The 21,489-nt window shown below is 34.3% G+C and overlaps 4 non-coding genes across 4 annotated transcripts; all 4 read left to right on the forward strand.

Annotated features, from left to right (window-relative positions):
* Window positions 1-242: 242 nt before the first annotated feature.
* Window positions 243-4,213, forward strand: LOC119562706. The gene has a single exon (XR_005221974.1). It is a non-coding gene; the product is annotated as a large subunit ribosomal RNA (ribosomal RNA).
* Window positions 4,214-10,796: 6,583 nt separating this feature from the next.
* On the forward strand, window positions 10,797-12,791 carry LOC119562688. Its single transcript, XR_005221956.1, has one exon. It is a non-coding gene; the product is annotated as a small subunit ribosomal RNA (ribosomal RNA).
* Window positions 12,792-13,450: 659 nt separating this feature from the next.
* On the forward strand, window positions 13,451-13,629 carry LOC119562666. The gene has a single exon (XR_005221935.1). It is a non-coding gene; the product is annotated as a 5.8S ribosomal RNA (ribosomal RNA).
* A 401-nt stretch (window positions 13,630-14,030) lies between these two features.
* Window positions 14,031-18,001, forward strand: LOC119562704. The gene has a single exon (XR_005221972.1). It is a non-coding gene; the product is annotated as a large subunit ribosomal RNA (ribosomal RNA).
* The last annotated feature ends 3,488 nt before the right edge of the window (window positions 18,002-21,489 follow it).

The raw sequence follows: 21,489 nt of genomic DNA on the forward strand, positions 1-21,489 counted from the left end.
AAAAACGAAGAGAAATATTTTCTTTTTCAATCAAATAATACTGAGAAATGTCTAGCATAAAAAATTTATCTAGAATTGTCTCTTATTAAAGATTAGTAAATAGAAAGCCGTTGACAATATTATTATTCTTCGTTGATTCGTTAGACCAAACAAATGCCATACAAATATATAAAATATATAACGAATTTAATAAAATGTTTTATCATTATATATAAAGAATTAATTGCAAAAAAAGTTATACACAACCTCAACTCATATGGGACTACCCCCTGAATTTAAGCATATTAATTAGGGGAGGAAAAGAAAACTAACCAGGATTTTCTTAGTAGCGGCGAGCGAAAAGAAATCAGTTCAGCACTAAGTCACTTTGTCTATATGGCAAATGTGAGATGCAGTGTATGGAGCGTCAATATTCTAGTATGAGAAATTAACGATTTAAGTCCTTCTTAAATGAGGCCATTTACCCATAGAGGGTGCCAGGCCCGTATAACGTTAATGATTACTAGATGATGTTTCCAAAGAGTCGTGTTGCTTGATAGTGCAGCACTAAGTGGGTGGTAAACTCCATCTAAAACTAAATATAACCATGAGACCGATAGTAAACAAGTACCGTGAGGGAAAGTTGAAAAGAACTCTGAATAGAGAGTTAAACAGTACGTGAAACTGCTTAGAGGTTAAGCCCGATGAACCTGAATATCCGTTATGGAAAATTCATCATTAAAATTGTAATATTTAAACAATATTATGATAATAGTGTGCATTTTTTCCATATAAGGACATTGTAATCTATTAGCATACAAAATTTATCATAAAATATAACTTATAGTTTATTCAAATTAATTTGCTTGCATTTTAACACAGAATAAATGTTATTAATTTGATAAAGTGCTGATAGATTTATATGAATACAGTGCGTTAATTTTTCGGAATTATATAATGGCATAATTATCATTGATTTTTGTGTTTATTATATGCACTTGTATGATTAACAATGCGAAAGATTCAGGATACCTTCGGGACCCGTCTTGAAACACGGACCAAGGAGTCTAACATATGTGCAAGTTATTGGGATATAAACCTAATAGCGTAATTAACTTGACTAATAATGGGATTAGTTTTTTAACTATTTATAGCTAATTAACACAATCCCGGGGCGTTCTATATAGTTATGTATAATGATATTTATATTATTTATGCCTCTAACTGGAACGTACCTTGAGCATATATGCTGTGACCCGAAAGATGGTGAACTATACTTGATCAGGTTGAAGTCAGGGGAAACCCTGATGGAAGACCGAAACAGTTCTGACGTGCAAATCGATTGTCAGAATTGAGTATAGGGGCGAAAGACCAATCGAACCATCTAGTAGCTGGTTCCTTCCGAAGTTTCCCTCAGGATAGCTGGTGCATTTTAATGTTATATAAAATAATCTTATCTGGTAAAGCGAATGATTAGAGGCCTTAGGGTCGAAACGATCTTAACCTATTCTCAAACTTTAAATGGGTAAGAACCTTAACTTTCTTGATATGAAGTTCAAGGTTATGATATAATGTGCCCAGTGGGCCACTTTTGGTAAGCAGAACTGGCGCTGTGGGATGAACCAAACGTAATGTTACGGTGCCCAAATTAACAACTCATGCAGATACCATGAAAGGCGTTGGTTGCTTAAAACAGCAGGACGGTGATCATGGAAGTCGAAATCCGCTAAGGAGTGTGTAACAACTCACCTGCCGAAGCAACTAGCCCTTAAAATGGATGGCGCTTAAGTTGTATACCTATACATTACCGCTAAAGTAGATGATTTATATTACTTGTGATATAAATTTTGAAACTTTAGTGAGTAGGAAGGTACAATGGTATGCGTAGAAGTGTTTGGCGTAAGCCTGCATGGAGCTGCCATTGGTACAGATCTTGGTGGTAGTAGCAAATAATCGAATGAGACCTTGGAGGACTGAAGTGGAGAAGGGTTTCGTGTGAACAGTGGTTGATCACGAGTTAGTCGGTCCTAAGTTCAAGGCGAAAGCCGAAAATTTTCAAGTAAAACACAAATGCCATACAAATATAATTATATTATATAAATCAAGCTAATTAATATACTTGAATAATTTTGAACGAAAGGGAATACGGTTCCAATTCCGTAACCTGTTGAGTATCCGTTTGTTATTAAATATGGGCCTCGTGCTCATCCTGGCAACAGGAACGACCATAAGAAGCCGTCGAGAGATATCGGAAGAGTTTTCTTTTCTGTTTTATAGCCGTACTACCATGGAAGTCTTTCGCAGAGAGATATGGTAGATGGGCTAGAAGAGCATGACATATACTGTTGTGTCGATATTTTCTCCTCGGACCTTGAAAATTTATGGTGGGGACACGCAAACTTCTCAACAGGCCGTACCAATATCCGCAGCTGGTCTCCAAGGTGAAGAGTCTCTAGTCGATAGAATAATGTAGGTAAGGGAAGTCGGCAAATTAGATCCGTAACTTCGGGATAAGGATTGGCTCTGAAGATTGAGATAGTCGGGCTTGATTGGGAAACAATAACATGGTTTATGTGCTCGTTCTGGGTAAATAGAGTGTCTGGCATTTATGTTGGTCACTTGTTCCCCGGATAGTTTAGTTACGTAGCCAATTGTGGAACTTTCTTGCTAAAATTTTTAAGAATACTAATTGGGTTAAACCAATTAGTTCTTATTAATTATAACGATTATCAATTAACAATCAATTCAGAACTGGCACGGACTTGGGGAATCCGACTGTCTAATTAAAACAAAGCATTGTGATGGCCCTAGCGGGTGTTGACACAATGTGATTTCTGCCCAGTGCTCTGAATGTCAAAGTGAAGAAATTCAAGTAAGCGCGGGTCAACGGCGGGAGTAACTATGACTCTCTTAAGGTAGCCAAATGCCTCGTCATCTAATTAGTGACGCGCATGAATGGATTAACGAGATTCCTACTGTCCCTATCTACTATCTAGCGAAACCACAGCCAAGGGAACGGGCTTGGAATAATTAGCGGGGAAAGAAGACCCTTTTGAGCTTGACTCTAATCTGGCAGTGTAAGGAGACATAAGAGGTGTAGAATAAGTGGGAGATATTAGACTTCGGTTTGGTATCGCCAATGAAATACCACTACTCTTATTGTTTCCTTACTTACTTGATTAAATGGAACGTGTATCATTTCCTAGCCATTATACGGATATATTTATTATATCTTATGGTATTGGGTTTTGATGCAAGCTTCTTGATCAAAGTATCACGAGTTTGTTATATAATCGCAAACAAATTCTTTAATAAAACGGTGCATTTATGTATTTTTGATTTGAAAATTTGGTATAACTCCAATTACTCAGGTATGATCCAATTCAAGGACATTGCCAGGTAGGGAGTTTGACTGGGGCGGTACATCTCTCAAATAATAACGGAGGTGTCCCAAGGCCAGCTCAGTGCGGACAGAAACCACACATAGAGCAAAAGGGCAAATGCTGACTTGATCTCGGTGTTCAGTACACACAGGGACAGCAAAAGCTCGGCCTATCGATCCTTTTGGTTTAAAGAGTTTTTAACAAGAGGTGTCAGAAAAGTTACCATAGGGATAACTGGCTTGTGGCGGCCAAGCGTTCATAGCGACGTCGCTTTTTGATCCTTCGATGTCGGCTCTTCCTATCATTGTGAAGCAAAATTCACCAAGCGTTGGATTGTTCACCCATGCAAGGGAACGTGAGCTGGGTTTAGACCGTCGTGAGACAGGTTAGTTTTACCCTACTAATGACAAAACGTTGTTGCGACAGCATTCCTGCGTAGTACGAGAGGAACCGCAGGTACGGACCAATGGCACAATACTTGTTCGAGCGAACAGTGGTATGACGCTACGTCCGTTGGATTATGCCTGAACGCCTCTAAGGTCGTATCCGTGCTGGACTGCAATGATAAATAAGGGGCAATTTGCATTGTATGGCTTCTAAACCATTTAAAGTTTATAATTTACTTTATAAACGACAATGGATGTGATGCCAATGTAATTTGTAACATAGTAAATTGGGAGGATCTTTGATCACCTGATGCCGCGCTAGTTACATATAAAAGCATTATTTAATACAATGACAAAGCCTAGAATCAATTGTAAACGACTTTTGTAACAGGCAAGGTGTTGTAAGTGGTTGAGCAGCTGCCATACTGCGATCCACTGAAGCTTATCCTTTGCTTGATGATTCGATAATAAAGATGTTGCAAGCGGGCATAATCATTATGCTTGCTTGCAGCATCGCACGCCACTTTGTTTGTGGTGTGTAAGGTAGGGAAGAAGAAATATAAAAGACCTAAATTGGAAACATCAATATATAAGTAAATATTGAACAAACAAAATGTATCGTCATCTTATTAGTGACGCGATGATAAAGTGGCAAACATATTCCATGTATAAATATTCCTATGGTATTAAAATTCAAGTAAAGAGGACATATATAAAAGTTTGTATATATGGTTCATTCAATGGTAGCAGCGGTTGGTTGGTTGGTGTCTGCTCCTCTTATTGTTCAAAACTTATGTTATGGTAGCAAGTCTATATCGTCATATTATTAGTGACGCGAAAAAGTAGTGGCAAAACATATTCCATGTATAAATAAATATTCCTATGGTATTGAAATTCAAGTAAAGAGGCCATTCAAGTAAAGAGGACTTATATAAATATAAGTATATATAATGGTAGCAGCGCGGTTGGTTGGTTGGTGTGTCTGCTCCTCTTATTGTTCAAAACTTATGTTATGGTAGCAAGACTGTATCGTCATATTATTAGTGACGCGAAAAAGTAGTGGCAAAACATATTCCATGTATAAATATTCCTATGGTATTGAAATTCAACTAAAGAGGACATATAAAATTACTATCAATGGTAGCAGTGGTTGGTTGGTTGGTGGTTGGTTGGCGGCTGCTCCTATTATTGTTCAAGACTTATGTTATGGTAGCAAGTCTGTATCGTCATATTAATTATTAGTGACGCGAAAAAGTAGTGGAAATCATATTCCATGTATAAATAGATTCCTATGGTAATGAAATTTTCAAGTAAAGAGAGGACCATTCAAGTAAGAGGACATATAAAAAGTAAGTATATGTTCCTCCAATGGTAGCAGTGGTTGGTTGGTTGGCGGCTGATCCTCTTATTGTTCAAAACTTATTTTATCAATATGAGTTTGGCAATACAATAAAGAAGACCAATCTAATCCATATAAAACTAAATGTATTATATGGATATGCTTAGGAAACCCATATATTCATAAAAAAAAATTATGTATAGAAAATTATACATATATCTTTTATATAAATGAATCGTATGGATATCGCCTTATGGTAGGTATAATAACTTTTTAAGGCATAATAATGTATAATATAGAAAATATACATTGAAATATAAATGCATTTTTATAGATATGGCGGCATATAAGTGCCATATACACAAGAATAAATAATAGAATTTACCAATATATAATTAAAATGAGATATATAAACCTAGTGAGGGGCTGCACTAGTATATGAATCGTATGGATATGGCTTATAGGTATAATACCTATAAGGCATAATAATGTATAATATAATAAATATAAATTAAGATATGAATGAATTATATAAATATGGCATAGAAATGCCATATACATACATAAGAATAAATGGTAGAATTTACCCATATATCACTGAAACACGATATATAAACCTAATGATAGCTGGCACTAGTACTGTAAACATGCACGCAATAGTGCGTGGGGTAAAAAACTACTATAGGGAGGTGGTCGTTGGCGGGCCCCTCCTCGTATTGGTCAAAACTTATGTTATGCATATGAATTTGTCAATACTATATAGAACGCCAAGCATATCCATATAAACTATGGATATGCATAGAAATCCATACAAAAAGTAAAAAAAAATTATGTATAGAAAAAATATACATATATTTATATAAGTGAATCGTATGGATATGGCTTATAGGTATAATACCTATAAGGCATAATAATGTATAACAAGTAAATATACATTGAAATGTGAATGCATTGTATGGATATGGCATATAAATGCCATATATATAGAAATAAATTGTATATCAATGATTATAACAATTATAAACCTAGTGAGGGGCGGCACTAGTGAATGAATCGTATGGATATGGCTTATAGGTATAATACCTATAAGGCATAATAATGTATAATATAATAAATATACATTAAGATATGAATGGATTGTATAAATATGGCATAGAAATGCCATATACATAAGAATAAATGGTAGAATTTACCCATATATCACTGAAACACGATATATAAACCTAGTGATAGCTGGCACTAGTACTGTAAACAGGCACGCAATAGTGCGTGGGTAAAAAACTACTATAGGGAGGTGGTCGTTGGCGGGCCCCTCCTCGTATTGGTCAAAACTTATGTTATGCATATGAATTTGTCAATACTATATAGAACGCCAAGCATATCCATATAACTATGGATATGCATAGAAATCCATACAAAAGTAAAAAAAATTATGTATAGAAAAATATACATATATTTATATAAGTGAATCGTATGGATATGGCTTATAGGTATAATACCTATAAGGCATAATAATGTATAACAAGTAAATATACATTGAAATGTGAATGCATTGTATGGATATGGCATATAAATGCCATATATATAGAAATAAATTGTATATCAATGATATAACAATTATAAACCTAGTGAGGGGCGGCACTAGTGAATGAATCGTATGGATATGGCTTATAGGTATAATACCTATAAGGCATAATAATGTATAATATAATAAATATACATTAAGATATGAATGGATTGTATAAATATGGCATAGAAATGCCATATACATAAGAATAAATGGTAGAATTTACCCATATATCACTGAAACACGATATATAAACCTAGTGATAGCTGGCACTAGTACTGTAAACAGGCACGCAATAGTGCGTGGGGTAAAAAAACTACTATAGGGAGGTGGTCGTTGGCGGGCCCCTCCTCGTATTGGTCAAAACTTATGTTATGCATATGAATTTGTCAATACTATATAGAACGCCAAGCATATCCATATAAACTATGGATATGCATAGAAAACCATACAAAAGTAAAAAAAAATTATGTATAGAAAAATATACATATATTTATATAAGTGAATCGTATGGATATGGCTTATAGGTATAATACCTATAAGGCATAATAATGTATAACAAGTAAATATACATTGAAATGTGAATGCATTGTATGGATATGGCATATAAATGCCATATATATAGAAATAAATTGTATATCAATGATATAACAATTATAAACCTAGTGAGGGGCGGCACTAGTGAATGAATCGTATGGATATGGCTTATAGGTATAATACCTATAAGGCATAATAATGTATAATATAATAAATATACATTAAGATATGAATGGATTGTATAAATATGGCATAGAAATGCCATATACATAAGAATAAATGGTAGAATTTACCCATATATCACTGAAACACGATATATAAACCTAGTGATAGCTGGCACTAGTACTGTAAACAGGCACGCAATAGTGCGTGGGGTAAAAAACTACTATAGGGAGGTGGTCGTTGGCGGGCCCCTCCTCGTATTGGTCAAAACTTATGTTATGCATATGAATTTGTCAATACTATATAGAACGCCAAGCATATCCATATAAACTATGGATATGCATAGAAAACCATACAAAAGTAAAAAAAATTATGTATAGAAAAATATACATATATTTATATAAGTGAATCGTATGGATATGGCTTATAGGTATAATACCTATAAGGCATAATAATGTATAACAAGTAAATATACATTGAAATGTGAATGCATTGTATGGATATGGCATATAAATGCCATATATATAGAAATAAATTGTATATCAATGATATAACAATTATAAACCTAGTGAGGGGCGGCACTAGTGAATGAATCGTATGGATATGGCTTATAGGTATAATACCTATAAGGCATAATAATGTATAATATAATAAATATACATTAAGATATGAATGGATTGTATAAATATGGCATAGAAATGCCATATACATAAGAATAAATGGTAGAATTTACCCATATATCACTGAAACACGATATATAAACCTAGTGATAGCTGGCACTAGTACTGTAAACAGGCACGCAATAGTGCGTGGGGTAAAAAACTACTATAGGGAGGTGGTCGTTGGCGGGCCCCTCCTCGTATTGGTCAAAACTTATGTTATGCATATGAATTTGTCAATACTATATAGAACGCCAAGCATATCCATATAAACTATGGATATGCATAGAAAACCATACAAAAGTAAAAAAAAATTATGTATAGAAAAAATATACATATATTTATATAAGTGAATCGTATGGATATGGCTTATAGGTATAATACCTATAAGGCATAATAATGTATAACAAGTAAATATACATTGAAATGTGAATGCATTGTATGGATATGGCATATAAATGCCATATATATAGAAATAAATTGTATATCAATGATATAACAATTATAAACCTAGTGAGGGGCGGCACTAGTGAATGAATCGTATGGATATGGCTTATAGGTATAATACCTATAAGGCATAATAATGTATAATATAATAAATATACATTAAGATATGAATGGATTGTATAAATATGGCATAGAAATGCCATATACATAAGAATAAATGGTAGAATTTACCCATATATCACTGAAACACGATATATAAACCTAGTGATAGCTGGCACTAGTACTGTAAACAGGCACGCAATAGTGCGTGGGGTAAAAAACTACTATAGGGAGGTGGTCGTTGGCGGGCCCCTCCTCGTATTGGTCAAAACTTATGTTATGCATATGAATTTGTCAATACTATATAGAACGCCAAGCATATCCATATAAACTATGGATATGCATAGAAATCCATACAAAAATAAAAAAAATTATGTATAGAAAAATATACATATATTTATATAAGTGAATCGTATGGATATGGCTTATAGGTATAATACCTATAAGGCATAATAATGTATAACAAGTAAATATACATTGAAATGTGAATGCATTGTATGGATATGGCATATAAATGCCATATATATAGAAATAAATTGTATATCAATGATATAACAATTATAAACCTAGTGAGGGGCGGCACTAGTGAATGAATCGTATGGATATGGCTTATAGGTATAATACCTATAAGGCATAATAATGTATAATATAATAAATATACATTAAGATATGAATGGATTGTATAAATATGGCATAGAAATGCCATATACATAAGAATAAATGGTAGAATTTACCCATATATCACTGAAACATGATATATAAACCTAGTGATAGCTGGCACTAGTACTGTAAACAGGCACGCAGTAGTGCGTGGGGTAAAAAACTACTATAGGGAGGTGGTCGTTGGCGGGCCCCTCCTCGTATTGGTCAAAACTTATGTTATGCGTAAACATATGATTTTGTCAATACTATAAAGAAAACTTGTTTTGTACATACAAAACTAAATGAATTATATGGATATTGAAAAATAAATGGCATTATATCCATATAATGAAAATATACTTGTATTCTCTTATTATAAGAGAGAATACCGTATAGTTGGTTGGCAAAGACAATTGAAAATACCCGAATTGCAGATGATGGGTTCAAAAACTACTATAGGGTGGTGTAGCAAATAATATGAAGATGATATATCCATATAATGGATATACACTAGTATTCTCTTATTATAATAGAGAATACCATATAAATGGTTGGCAAAGACAATTGAAAATACCCGAATTGAAGTTGACGGGTTCAAAAACTATTATAGGGTGATGTAGCAAATAAAATAATGAAGATATATCCATATAATGGAATTATATGTGTATTCTCTTATTATATGAGAGAGTACCAAACGGTTGATTGGCAAAGACAATTGAAAATACCCGAATTAAAGATATTGGGTCCAAAAACTACTATAGGATGGTCAATGGGCCGGCCATCTACTATTGACGTGACAAAATACTGTCTGTCGGTAGAGAAGATATTAATCCGTCAAATTTGTTTCTTTATTCATTTATGAATATGAGACTTGGCTCCACGGTTAATATTTTAAGCCCAAAGATAATAATGTTGAAACAAAGGCCAAGGTTTCTATTATACATAGAATAACAAATTGTTTCCGAACTTTATCGTTAATCCAAATAAATAATTACAATTGAGGCAGGCTAATAATGATATATATTTTGTATTGATAATCTTGATATATATGTATATTGGTCTGCCATTATCACATACTGAGTTATGTGATAATTCCCTGCGGGGATAAATTAAAAGAGGTGTCCCTATATTAAAAGAAAATAATATATATATATATTATTTTTTCTAACGTACATATCATATATGCGCTCGGTTTTATATTATATATTACCAAAGAGTCTTATATGAATATATACAGATAAATTTTAAATTTATCATCAAAATACAAATGATTTAATTCAATATTTTATATTGGTTAAACAAAAATTGTACATGTGTGGATACAATAATGACGTATGTCGAACAAAAAAGATATTTTAGAATGAAATATGCAAATATAAAGAAAATTATTACGTATTACGAAAAAAAATATTGTGTTTTTAACATCAATAATTAAAAAACTTGTTATTATTAGTGGCGGAACAAGTATATATTGTGAAAACAACAAACGTATACGAATGCTATATAAAAATGGCCGTATTCGATAGAAAACAATCTATAAAATTTATATTGCTAATTTCTATTCAAAAATATGAATGAAATATGAATAAAAACATTATTCTGGTTGATCCTGCCAGTAGTTATATGCTTGTCTCAAAGATTAAGCCATGCATGTCTAAGTACACACGAATTAAAAGTGAAACCGCAAAAGGCTCATTATATCAGTTATGGTTCCTTAGATCGTTAACAGTTACTTGGATAACTGTGGTAATTCTAGAGCTAATACATGCAATTAAAACATGAACCTTATGGGACATGTGCTTTTATTAGGCTAAAACCAAGCGATCGCAAGATCGTTATATTGGTTGAACTCTAGATAACATGCAGATCGTATGGTCTTGTACCGACGACAGATCTTTCAAATGTCTGCCCTATCAACTTTTGATGGTAGTATCTAGGACTACCATGGTTGCAACGGGTAACGGGGAATCAGGGTTCGATTCCGGAGAGGGAGCCTGAGAAACGGCTACCACATCTAAGGAAGGCAGCAGGCGCGTAAATTACCCACTCCCAGCTCGGGGAGGTAGTGACGAAAAATAACAATACAGGACTCATATCCGAGGCCCTGTAATTGGAATGAGTACACTTTAAATCCTTTAACAAGGACCAATTGGAGGGCAAGTCTGGTGCCAGCAGCCGCGGTAATTCCAGCTCCAATAGCGTATATTAAAGTTGTTGCGGTTAAAACGTTCGTAGTTGAACTTGTGCTTCATACGGGTAGTACAACTTACAATTGTGGTTAGTACTATACCTTTATGTATGTAAGCGTATTACCGGTGGAGTTCTTACATGTGCTTAGATACTTGTATTTTTTCATATGTTCCTCCTATTTAAAAACCTGCATTAGTGCTCTTAAACGAGTGTTATTGTGGGCCGGTACAATTACTTTGAACAAATTAGAGTGCTTAAAGCAGGCTTCAAATGCCTGAATATTCTGTGCATGGGATAATGAAATAAGACCTCTGTTCTGCTTTCATTGGTTTTCAGATCAAGAGGTAATGATTAATAGAAGCAGTTTGGGGGCATTAGTATTACGACGCGAGAGGTGAAATTCTTGGACCGTCGTAAGACTAACTTAAGCGAAAGCATTTGCCAAAGATGTTTTCATTAATCAAGAACGAAAGTTAGAGGTTCGAAGGCGATCAGATACCGCCCTAGTTCTAACCATAAACGATGCCAGCTAGCAATTGGGTGTAGCTACTTTTATGGCTCTCTCAGTCGCTTCCCGGGAAACCAAAGCTTTTGGGCTCCGGGGGAAGTATGGTTGCAAAGCTGAAACTTAAAGGAATTGACGGAAGGGCACCACCAGGAGTGGAGCCTGCGGCTTAATTTGACTCAACACGGGAAAACTTACCAGGTCCGAACATAAGTGTGTAAGACAGATTGATAGCTCTTTCTCGAATCTATGGGTGGTGGTGCATGGCCGTTCTTAGTTCGTGGAGTGATTTGTCTGGTTAATTCCGATAACGAACGAGACTCAAATATATTAAATAGATATCTTCAGGATTATGGTGTTGAAGCTTATATAGCCTTCATTCATGGTGGCAGTAAAATGTTTATTGTGTTTGAATGTGTTTATATAAGTGGAGCCGTACCTGTTGGTTTGTCCCATTATAAGGACACTAGCTTCTTAAATGGACAAATTGCGTCTAGCAATAATGAGATTGAGCAATAACAGGTCTGTGATGCCCTTAGATGTCCTGGGCTGCACGCGCGCTACAATGAAAGTATCAACGTGTATTTCCTAGACCGAGAGGTCCGGGTAAACCGCTGAACCACTTTCATGCTTGGGATTGTGAACTGAAACTGTTCACATGAACTTGGAATTCCCAGTAAGTGTGAGTCATTAACTCGCATTGATTACGTCCCTGCCCTTTGTACACACCGCCCGTCGCTACTACCGATTGAATTATTTAGTGAGGTCTCCGGACGTGATCACTGTGACGCCTTGTGTGTTACGGTTGTTTCGCAAAAGTTGACCGAACTTGATTATTTAGAGGAAGTAAAAGTCGTAACAAGGTTTCCGTAGGTGAACCTGCGGAAGGATCATTATTGTTTAATATCCTTACCGTTAATAAAAAAATTTGTTTTTATTATAATAATATAATATATTATAGTAATACAAATAAAATATAAATTGCCAAAAATATGATCTTTTATAGATCAAATATAAAATTTCGAACAAGCAAATCGAAATAATAATTGTAATAATAAATATATTATTGCATTAAATAAGAGATAAATAAATAAGCAAAAGCAAACAAATAACAAATTCGAACAAGCAAATCGAAATTATTAAATTTATTTAATATTATTATTATATTGTATATTAAATGCAATTAATTAATAAAACACTGTGTGTATATGGACCATAATATACACGCGTTGCGATATGTATTGTTCATCTCAGTTATGCGCATACATTGGATAATGCAACAACCTAAAATGTACAATGTTGTACCTGATTATTACAGGTTAATGTTTTATATAAATTTCAATATATATCGCTAAAAAAAAGTATTAATACCGTAAATGCCATTTAAAAAATACTTGATATATTATTGGTTATATGAAACTAAGACATTTCGCAGCATTCGTTTTAGGTATAAAAATCAATTTATTGAAGGAATTGATATATGCCAGTAAAATGGTGTATTTTTAATTTCTTTCAATAAAAACATATATGACAAAATTACCAAACCAATATATAAAACTCTAAGCGGTGGATCACTCGGCTCATGGGTCGATGAAGAACGCAGCAAACTGTGCGTCATCGTGTGAACTGCAGGACACATGAACATCGACATTTTGAACGCATATCGCAGTCCATGCTGTTATGTACTTTAATTAATTTTATAGTGCTGCTTGGACTACATATGGTTGAGGGTTGTAAGACTATGCTAATTAAGTTGTTTATATAAATTTTATAATGAAATTTTATAAGCATATGGTATATTATTGGATAATAATAATTTAATTATTATATTATTCATAATATTAACAAATATATGAAAAACATTATCTCACATTAGTAAATAATTTGAATGTGAAAAACGAAGAGAAATATTTTCTTTTTCAATCAAATAATACTGAGAAATGTCTAGCATAAAAAATTTATCTAGAATTGTCTCTTATTAAAGATTAGTAAATAGAAAGCCGTTGACAATATTATTATTCTTCGTTGATTCGTTAGACCAAACAAATGCCATACAAATATATAAAATATATAACGAATTTAATAAAATGTTTTATCATTATATATAAAGAATTAATTGCAAAAAAAGTTATACACAACCTCAACTCATATGGGACTACCCCCTGAATTTAAGCATATTAATTAGGGGAGGAAAAGAAACTAACCAGGATTTTCTTAGTAGCGGCGAGCGAAAAGAAATCAGTTCAGCACTAAGTCACTTTGTCTATATGGCAAATGTGAGATGCAGTGTATGGAGCGTCAATATTCTAGTATGAGAAATTAACGATTTAAGTCCTTCTTAAATGAGGCCATTTACCCATAGAGGGTGCCAGGCCCGTATAACGTTAATGATTACTAGATGATGTTTCCAAAGAGTCGTGTTGCTTGATAGTGCAGCACTAAGTGGGTGGTAAACTCCATCTAAAACTAAATATAACCATGAGACCGATAGTAAACAAGTACCGTGAGGGAAAGTTGAAAAGAACTCTGAATAGAGAGTTAAACAGTACGTGAAACTGCTTAGAGGTTAAGCCCGATGAACCTGAATATCCGTTATGGAAAATTCATCATTAAAATTGTAATATTTAAACAATATTATGATAATAGTGTGCATTTTTTCCATATAAGGACATTGTAATCTATTAGCATACAAAATTTATCATAAAATATAACTTATAGTTTATTCAAATTAATTTGCTTGCATTTTAACACAGAATAAATGTTATTAATTTGATAAAGTGCTGATAGATTTATATGAATACAGTGCGTTAATTTTTCGGAATTATATAATGGCATAATTATCATTGATTTTTGTGTTTATTATATGCACTTGTATGATTAACAATGCGAAAGATTCAGGATACCTTCGGGACCCGTCTTGAAACACGGACCAAGGAGTCTAACATATGTGCAAGTTATTGGGATATAAACCTAATAGCGTAATTAACTTGACTAATAATGGGATTAGTTTTTTAACTATTTATAGCTAATTAACACAATCCCGGGGCGTTCTATATAGTTATGTATAATGATATTTATATTATTTATGCCTCTAACTGGAACGTACCTTGAGCATATATGCTGTGACCCGAAAGATGGTGAACTATACTTGATCAGGTTGAAGTCAGGGGAAACCCTGATGGAAGACCGAAACAGTTCTGACGTGCAAATCGATTGTCAGAATTGAGTATAGGGGCGAAAGACCAATCGAACCATCTAGTAGCTGGTTCCTTCCGAAGTTTCCCTCAGGATAGCTGGTGCATTTTAATGTTATATAAAATAATCTTATCTGGTAAAGCGAATGATTAGAGGCCTTAGGGTCGAAACGATCTTAACCTATTCTCAAACTTTAAATGGGTAAGAACCTTAACTTTCTTGATATGAAGTTCAAGGTTATGATATAATGTGCCCAGTGGGCCACTTTTGGTAAGCAGAACTGGCGCTGTGGGATGAACCAAACGTAATGTTACGGTGCCCAAATTAACAACTCATGCAGATACCATGAAAGGCGTTGGTTGCTTAAAACAGCAGGACGGTGATCATGGAAGTCGAAATCCGCTAAGGAGTGTGTAACAACTCACCTGCCGAAGCAACTAGCCCTTAAAATGGATGGCGCTTAAGTTGTATACCTATACATTACCGCTAAAGTAGATGATTTATATTACTTGTGATATAAATTTTGAAACTTTAGTGAGTAGGAAGGTACAATGGTATGCGTAGAAGTGTTTGGCGTAAGCCTGCATGGAGCTGCCATTGGTACAGATCTTGGTGGTAGTAGCAAATAATCGAATGAGACCTTGGAGGACTGAAGTGGAGAAGGGTTTCGTGTGAACAGTGGTTGATCACGAGTTAGTCGGTCCTAAGTTCAAGGCGAAAGCCGAAAATTTTCAAGTAAAACACAAATGCCATACAAATATAATTATATTATATAAATCAAGCTAATTAATATACTTGAATAATTTTGAACGAAAGGGAATACGGTTCCAATTCCGTAACCTGTTGAGTATCCGTTTGTTATTAAATATGGGCCTCGTGCTCATCCTGGCAACAGGAACGACCATAAAGAAGCCGTCGAGAGATATCGGAAGAGTTTTCTTTTCTGTTTTATAGCCGTACTACCATGGAAGTCTTTCGCAGAGAGATATGGTAGATGGGCTAGAAGAGCATGACATATACTGTTGTGTCGATATTTTCTCCTCGGACCTTGAAAATTTATGGTGGGGACACGCAAACTTCTCAACAGGCCGTACCAATATCCGCAGCTGGTCTCCAAGGTGAAGAGTCTCTAGTCGATAGAATAATGTAGGTAAGGGAAGTCGGCAAATTAGATCCGTAACTTCGGGATAAGGATTGGCTCTGAAGATTGAGATAGTCGGGCTTGATTGGGAAACAATAACATGGTTTATGTGCTCGTTCTGGGTAAATAGAGTGTCTGGCATTTATGTTGGTCACTTGTTCCCCGGATAGTTTAGTTACGTAGCCAATTGTGGAACTTTCTTGCTAAAATTTTTAAGAATACTAATTGGGTTAAACCAATTAGTTCTTATTAATTATAACGATTATCAATTAACAATCAATTCAGAACTGGCACGGACTTGGGGAATCCGACTGTCTAATTAAAACAAAGCATTGTGATGGCCCTAGCGGGTGTTGACACAATGTGATTTCTGCCCAGTGCTCTGAATGTCAAAGTGAAGAAATTCAAGTAAGCGCGGGTCAACGGCGGGAGTAACTATGACTCTCTTAAGGTAGCCAAATGCCTCGTCATCTAATTAGTGACGCGCATGAATGGATTAACGAGATTCCTACTGTCCCTATCTACTATCTAGCGAAACCACAGCCAAGGGAACGGGCTTGGAATAATTAGCGGGGAAAGAAGACCCTTTTGAGCTTGACTCTAATCTGGCAGTGTAAGGAGACATAAGAGGTGTAGAATAAGTGGGAGATATTAGACTTCGGTTTGGTATCGCCAATGAAATACCACTACTCTTATTGTTTCCTTACTTACTTGATTAAATGGAACGTGTATCATTTCCTAGCCATTATACGGATATATTTATTATATCTTATGGTATTGGGTTTTGATGCAAGCTTCTTGATCAAAGTATCACGAGTTTGTTATATAATCGCAAACAAATTCTTTAATAAAACGGTGCATTTATGTATTTTTGATTTGAAAATTTGGTATAACTCCAATTACTCAGGTATGATCCAATTCAAGGACATTGCCAGGTAGGGAGTTTGACTGGGGCGGTACATCTCTCAAATAATAACGGAGGTGTCCCAAGGCCAGCTCAGTGCGGACAGAAACCACACATAGAGCAAAAGGGCAAATGCTGACTTGATCTCGGTGTTCAGTACACACAGGGACAGCAAAAGCTCGGCCTATCGATCCTTTTGGTTTAAAGAGTTTTTAACAAGAGGTGTCAGAAAAGTTACCATAGGGATAACTGGCTTGTGGCGGCCAAGCGTTCATAGCGACGTCGCTTTTTGATCCTTCGATGTCGGCTCTTCCTATCATTGTGAAGCAAAATTCACCAAGCGTTGGATTGTTCACCCATGCAAGGGAACGTGAGCTGGGTTTAGACCGTCGTGAGACAGGTTAGTTTTACCCTACTAATGACAAAACGTTGTTGCGACAGCATTCCTGCGTAGTACGAGAGGAACCGCAGGTACGGACCAATGGCACAATACTTGTTCGAGCGAACAGTGGTATGACGCTACGTCCGTTGGATTATGCCTGAACGCCTCTAAGGTCGTATCCGTGCTGGACTGCAATGATAAATAAGGGGCAATTTGCATTGTATGGCTTCTAAACCATTTAAAGTTTATAATTTACTTTATAAACGACAATGGATGTGATGCCAATGTAATTTGTAACATAGTAAATTGGGAGGATCTTTGATCACCTGATGCCGCGCTAGTTACATATAAAAGCATTATTTAATACAATGACAAAGCCTAGAATCAATTGTAAACGACTTTTGTAACAGGCAAGGTGTTGTAAGTGGTTGAGCAGCTGCCATACTGCGATCCACTGAAGCTTATCCTTTGCTTGATGATTCGATAATAAAGATGTTGCAAGCGGGCATAATCATTATGCTTGCTTGCAGCATCGCACGCCACTTTGTTTGTGGTGTGTAAGGTAGGGAAGAAGAAATATAAAAGACCTAAATTGGAAACATCAATATATAAGTAAATATTGAACAAACAAAATGTATCGTCATCTTATTAGTGACGCGATGATAAAGTGGCAAACATATTCCATGTATAAATATTCCTATGGTATTAAAATTCAAGTAAAGAGGACATATATAAAAGTTTGTATATATGGTTCATTCAATGGTAGCAGCGGTTGGTTGGTTGGTGTCTGCTCCTCTTATTGTTCAAAACTTATGTTATGGTAGCAAGTCTATATCGTCATATTATTAGTGACGCGAAAAAGTAGTGGCAAAACATATTCCATGTATAAATAAATATTCCTATGGTATTGAAATTCAAGTAAAGAGGCCATTCAAGTAAAGAGGACTTATATAAATATAAGTATATATAATGGTAGCAGCGCGGTTGGTTGGTTGGTGTGTCTGCTCCTCTTATTGTTCAAAACTTATGTTATGGTAGCAAGACTGTATCGTCATATTATTAGTGACGCGAAAAAGTAGTGGCAAAACATATTCCATGTATAAATATTCCTATGGTATTGAAATTCAACTAAAGAGGACATATAAAATTACTATCAATGGTAGCAGTGGTTGGTTGGTTGGTGGTTGGTTGGCGGCTGCTCCTATTATTGTTCAAGACTTATGTTATGGTAGCAAGTCTGTATCGTCATATTAATTATTAGTGACGCGAAAAAGTAGTGGAAATCATATTCCATGTATAAATAGATTCCTATGGTAATGAAATTTTCAAGTAAAGAGAGGACCATTCAAGTAAGAGGACATATAAAAAGTAAGTATATGTTCCTCCAATGGTAGCAGTGGTTGGTTGGTTGGCGGCTGATCCTCTTATTGTTCAAAACTTATTTTATCAATATGAGTTTGGCAATACAATAAAGAAGACCAATCTAATCCATATAAAACTAAATGTATTATATGGATATGCTTAGGAAACCCATATATTCATAAAAAAAATTATGTATAGAAAATTATACATATATCTTTTATATAAATGAATCGTATGGATATCGCCTTATGGTAGGTATAATAACTTTTTAAGGCATAATAATGTATAATATAGAAAATATACATTGAAATATAAATGCATTTTTATAGATATGGCGGCATATAAGTGCCATATACACAAGAATAAATAATAGAATTTACCAATATATAATTAAAATGAGATATATAAACCTAGTGAGGGGCTGCACTAGTATATGAATCGTATGGATATGGCTTATAGGTATAATACCTATAAGGCATAATAATGTATAATATAATAAATATAAATTAAGATATGAATGAATTATATAAATATGGCATAGAAATGCCATATACATACATAAGAATAAATGGTAGAATTTACCCATATATCACTGAAACACGATATATAAACCTAATGATAGCTGGCACTAGTACTGTAAACATGCACGCAATAGTGCGTGGGGTAAAAAACTACTATAGGGAGGTGGTCGTTGGCGGGCCCCTCCTCGTATTGGTCAAAACTTATGTTATGCATATGAATTTGTCAATACTATATAGAACGCCAAGCATATCCATATAAACTATGGATATGCATAGAAATCCATACAAAAGTAAAAAAAAATTATGTATAGAAAAATATACATATATTTATATAAGTGAATCGTATGGATATGGCTTATAGGTATAATACCTATAAGGCATAATAATGTATAACAAGTAAATATACATTGAAATGTGAATGCATTGTATGGATATGGCATATAAATGCCATATATATAGAAATAAATTGTATATCAATGATATAACAATTATAAACCTAGTGAGGGGCGGCACTAGTGAATGAATCGTATGGATATGGCTTATAGGTATAATACCTATAAGGCATAATAATGTATAATATAATAAATATACATTAAGATATGAATGGATTGTATAAATATGGCATAGAAATGCCATATACATAAGAATAAATGGTAGAATTTACCCATATATCACTGAAACACGATATATAAACCTAGTGATAGCTGGCACTAGTACTGTAAACAGGCACGCAATAGTGCGTGGGGTAAAAAACTACTATAGGGAGGTGGTCGTTGGCGGGCCCCTCCTCGTATTGGTCAAAACTTATGTTATGCATATGAATTTGTCAATACTATATAGAACGCCAAGCATATCCATATAAACTATGGATATGCATAGAAATCCATACAAAAGTAAAAAAAATTATGTATAGAAAAATATACATATATTTATATAAGTGAATCGTATGGATATGGCTTATAGGTATAATACCTATAAGGCATAATAATGTATAACAAGTAAATATACATTGAAATGTGAATGCATTGTATGGATATGGCATATAAATGCCATATATATAGAAATAAATTGTATATCAATGATATAACAATTATAAACCTAGTGAGGGGCGGCACTAGTGAATGAATCGTATGGATATGGCTTATAGGTATAATACCTATAAGGCATAATAATGTATAATATAATAAATATACATTAAGATATGAATGGATTGTATAAATATGGCATAGAAATGCCATATACATAAGAATAAATGGTAGAATTTACCCATATATCACTGAAACACGATATATAAACCTAGTGATAGCTGGCACTAGTACTGTAAACAGGCACGCAATAGTGCGTGGGGTAAAAAACTACTATAGGGAGGTGGTCGTTGGCGGGCCCCTCCTCGTATTGGTCAAAACTTATGTTATGCATATGAATTTGTCAATACTATATAGAACGCCAAGCATATCCATATAAACTATGGATATGCATAGAAAACCATACAAAAGTAAAAAAAAATTATGTATAGAAAAATATACATATATTTATATAAGTGAATCGTATGGATATGGCTTATAGGTATAATACCTATAAGGCATAATAATGTATAACAAGTAAATATACATTGAAATGTGAATGCATTGTATGGATATGGCATATAAATGCCATATATATAGAAATAAATTGTATATCAATGATATAACAATTATAAACCTAGTGAGGGGCGGCACTAGTGAATGAATCGTATGGATATGGCTTATAGGTATAATACCTATAAGGCATAATAATGTATAATATAATAAATATACATTAAGATATGAATGGATTGTATAAATATGGCATAGAAATGCCATATACATAAGAATAAATGGTAGAATTTACCCATATATCACTGAAACACGATATATAAACCTAGTGATAGCTGGCACTAGTACTGTAAACAGGCACGCAATAGTGCGTGGGGTAAAAAACTACTATAGGGAGGTGGTCGTTGGCGGGCCCCTCCTCGTATTGGTCAAAACTTATGTTATGCATATGAATTTGTCAATACTATATAGAACGCCAAGCATATCCATATAAACTATGGATATGCATAGAAAAC

Source organism: Drosophila subpulchrella, unplaced genomic scaffold (assembly GCF_014743375.2).
Source record: "Drosophila subpulchrella strain 33 F10 #4 breed RU33 unplaced genomic scaffold, RU_Dsub_v1.1 Primary Assembly Seq82, whole genome shotgun sequence".
Lineage (NCBI taxonomy): Eukaryota > Metazoa > Arthropoda > Insecta > Diptera > Drosophilidae > Drosophila > Drosophila subpulchrella.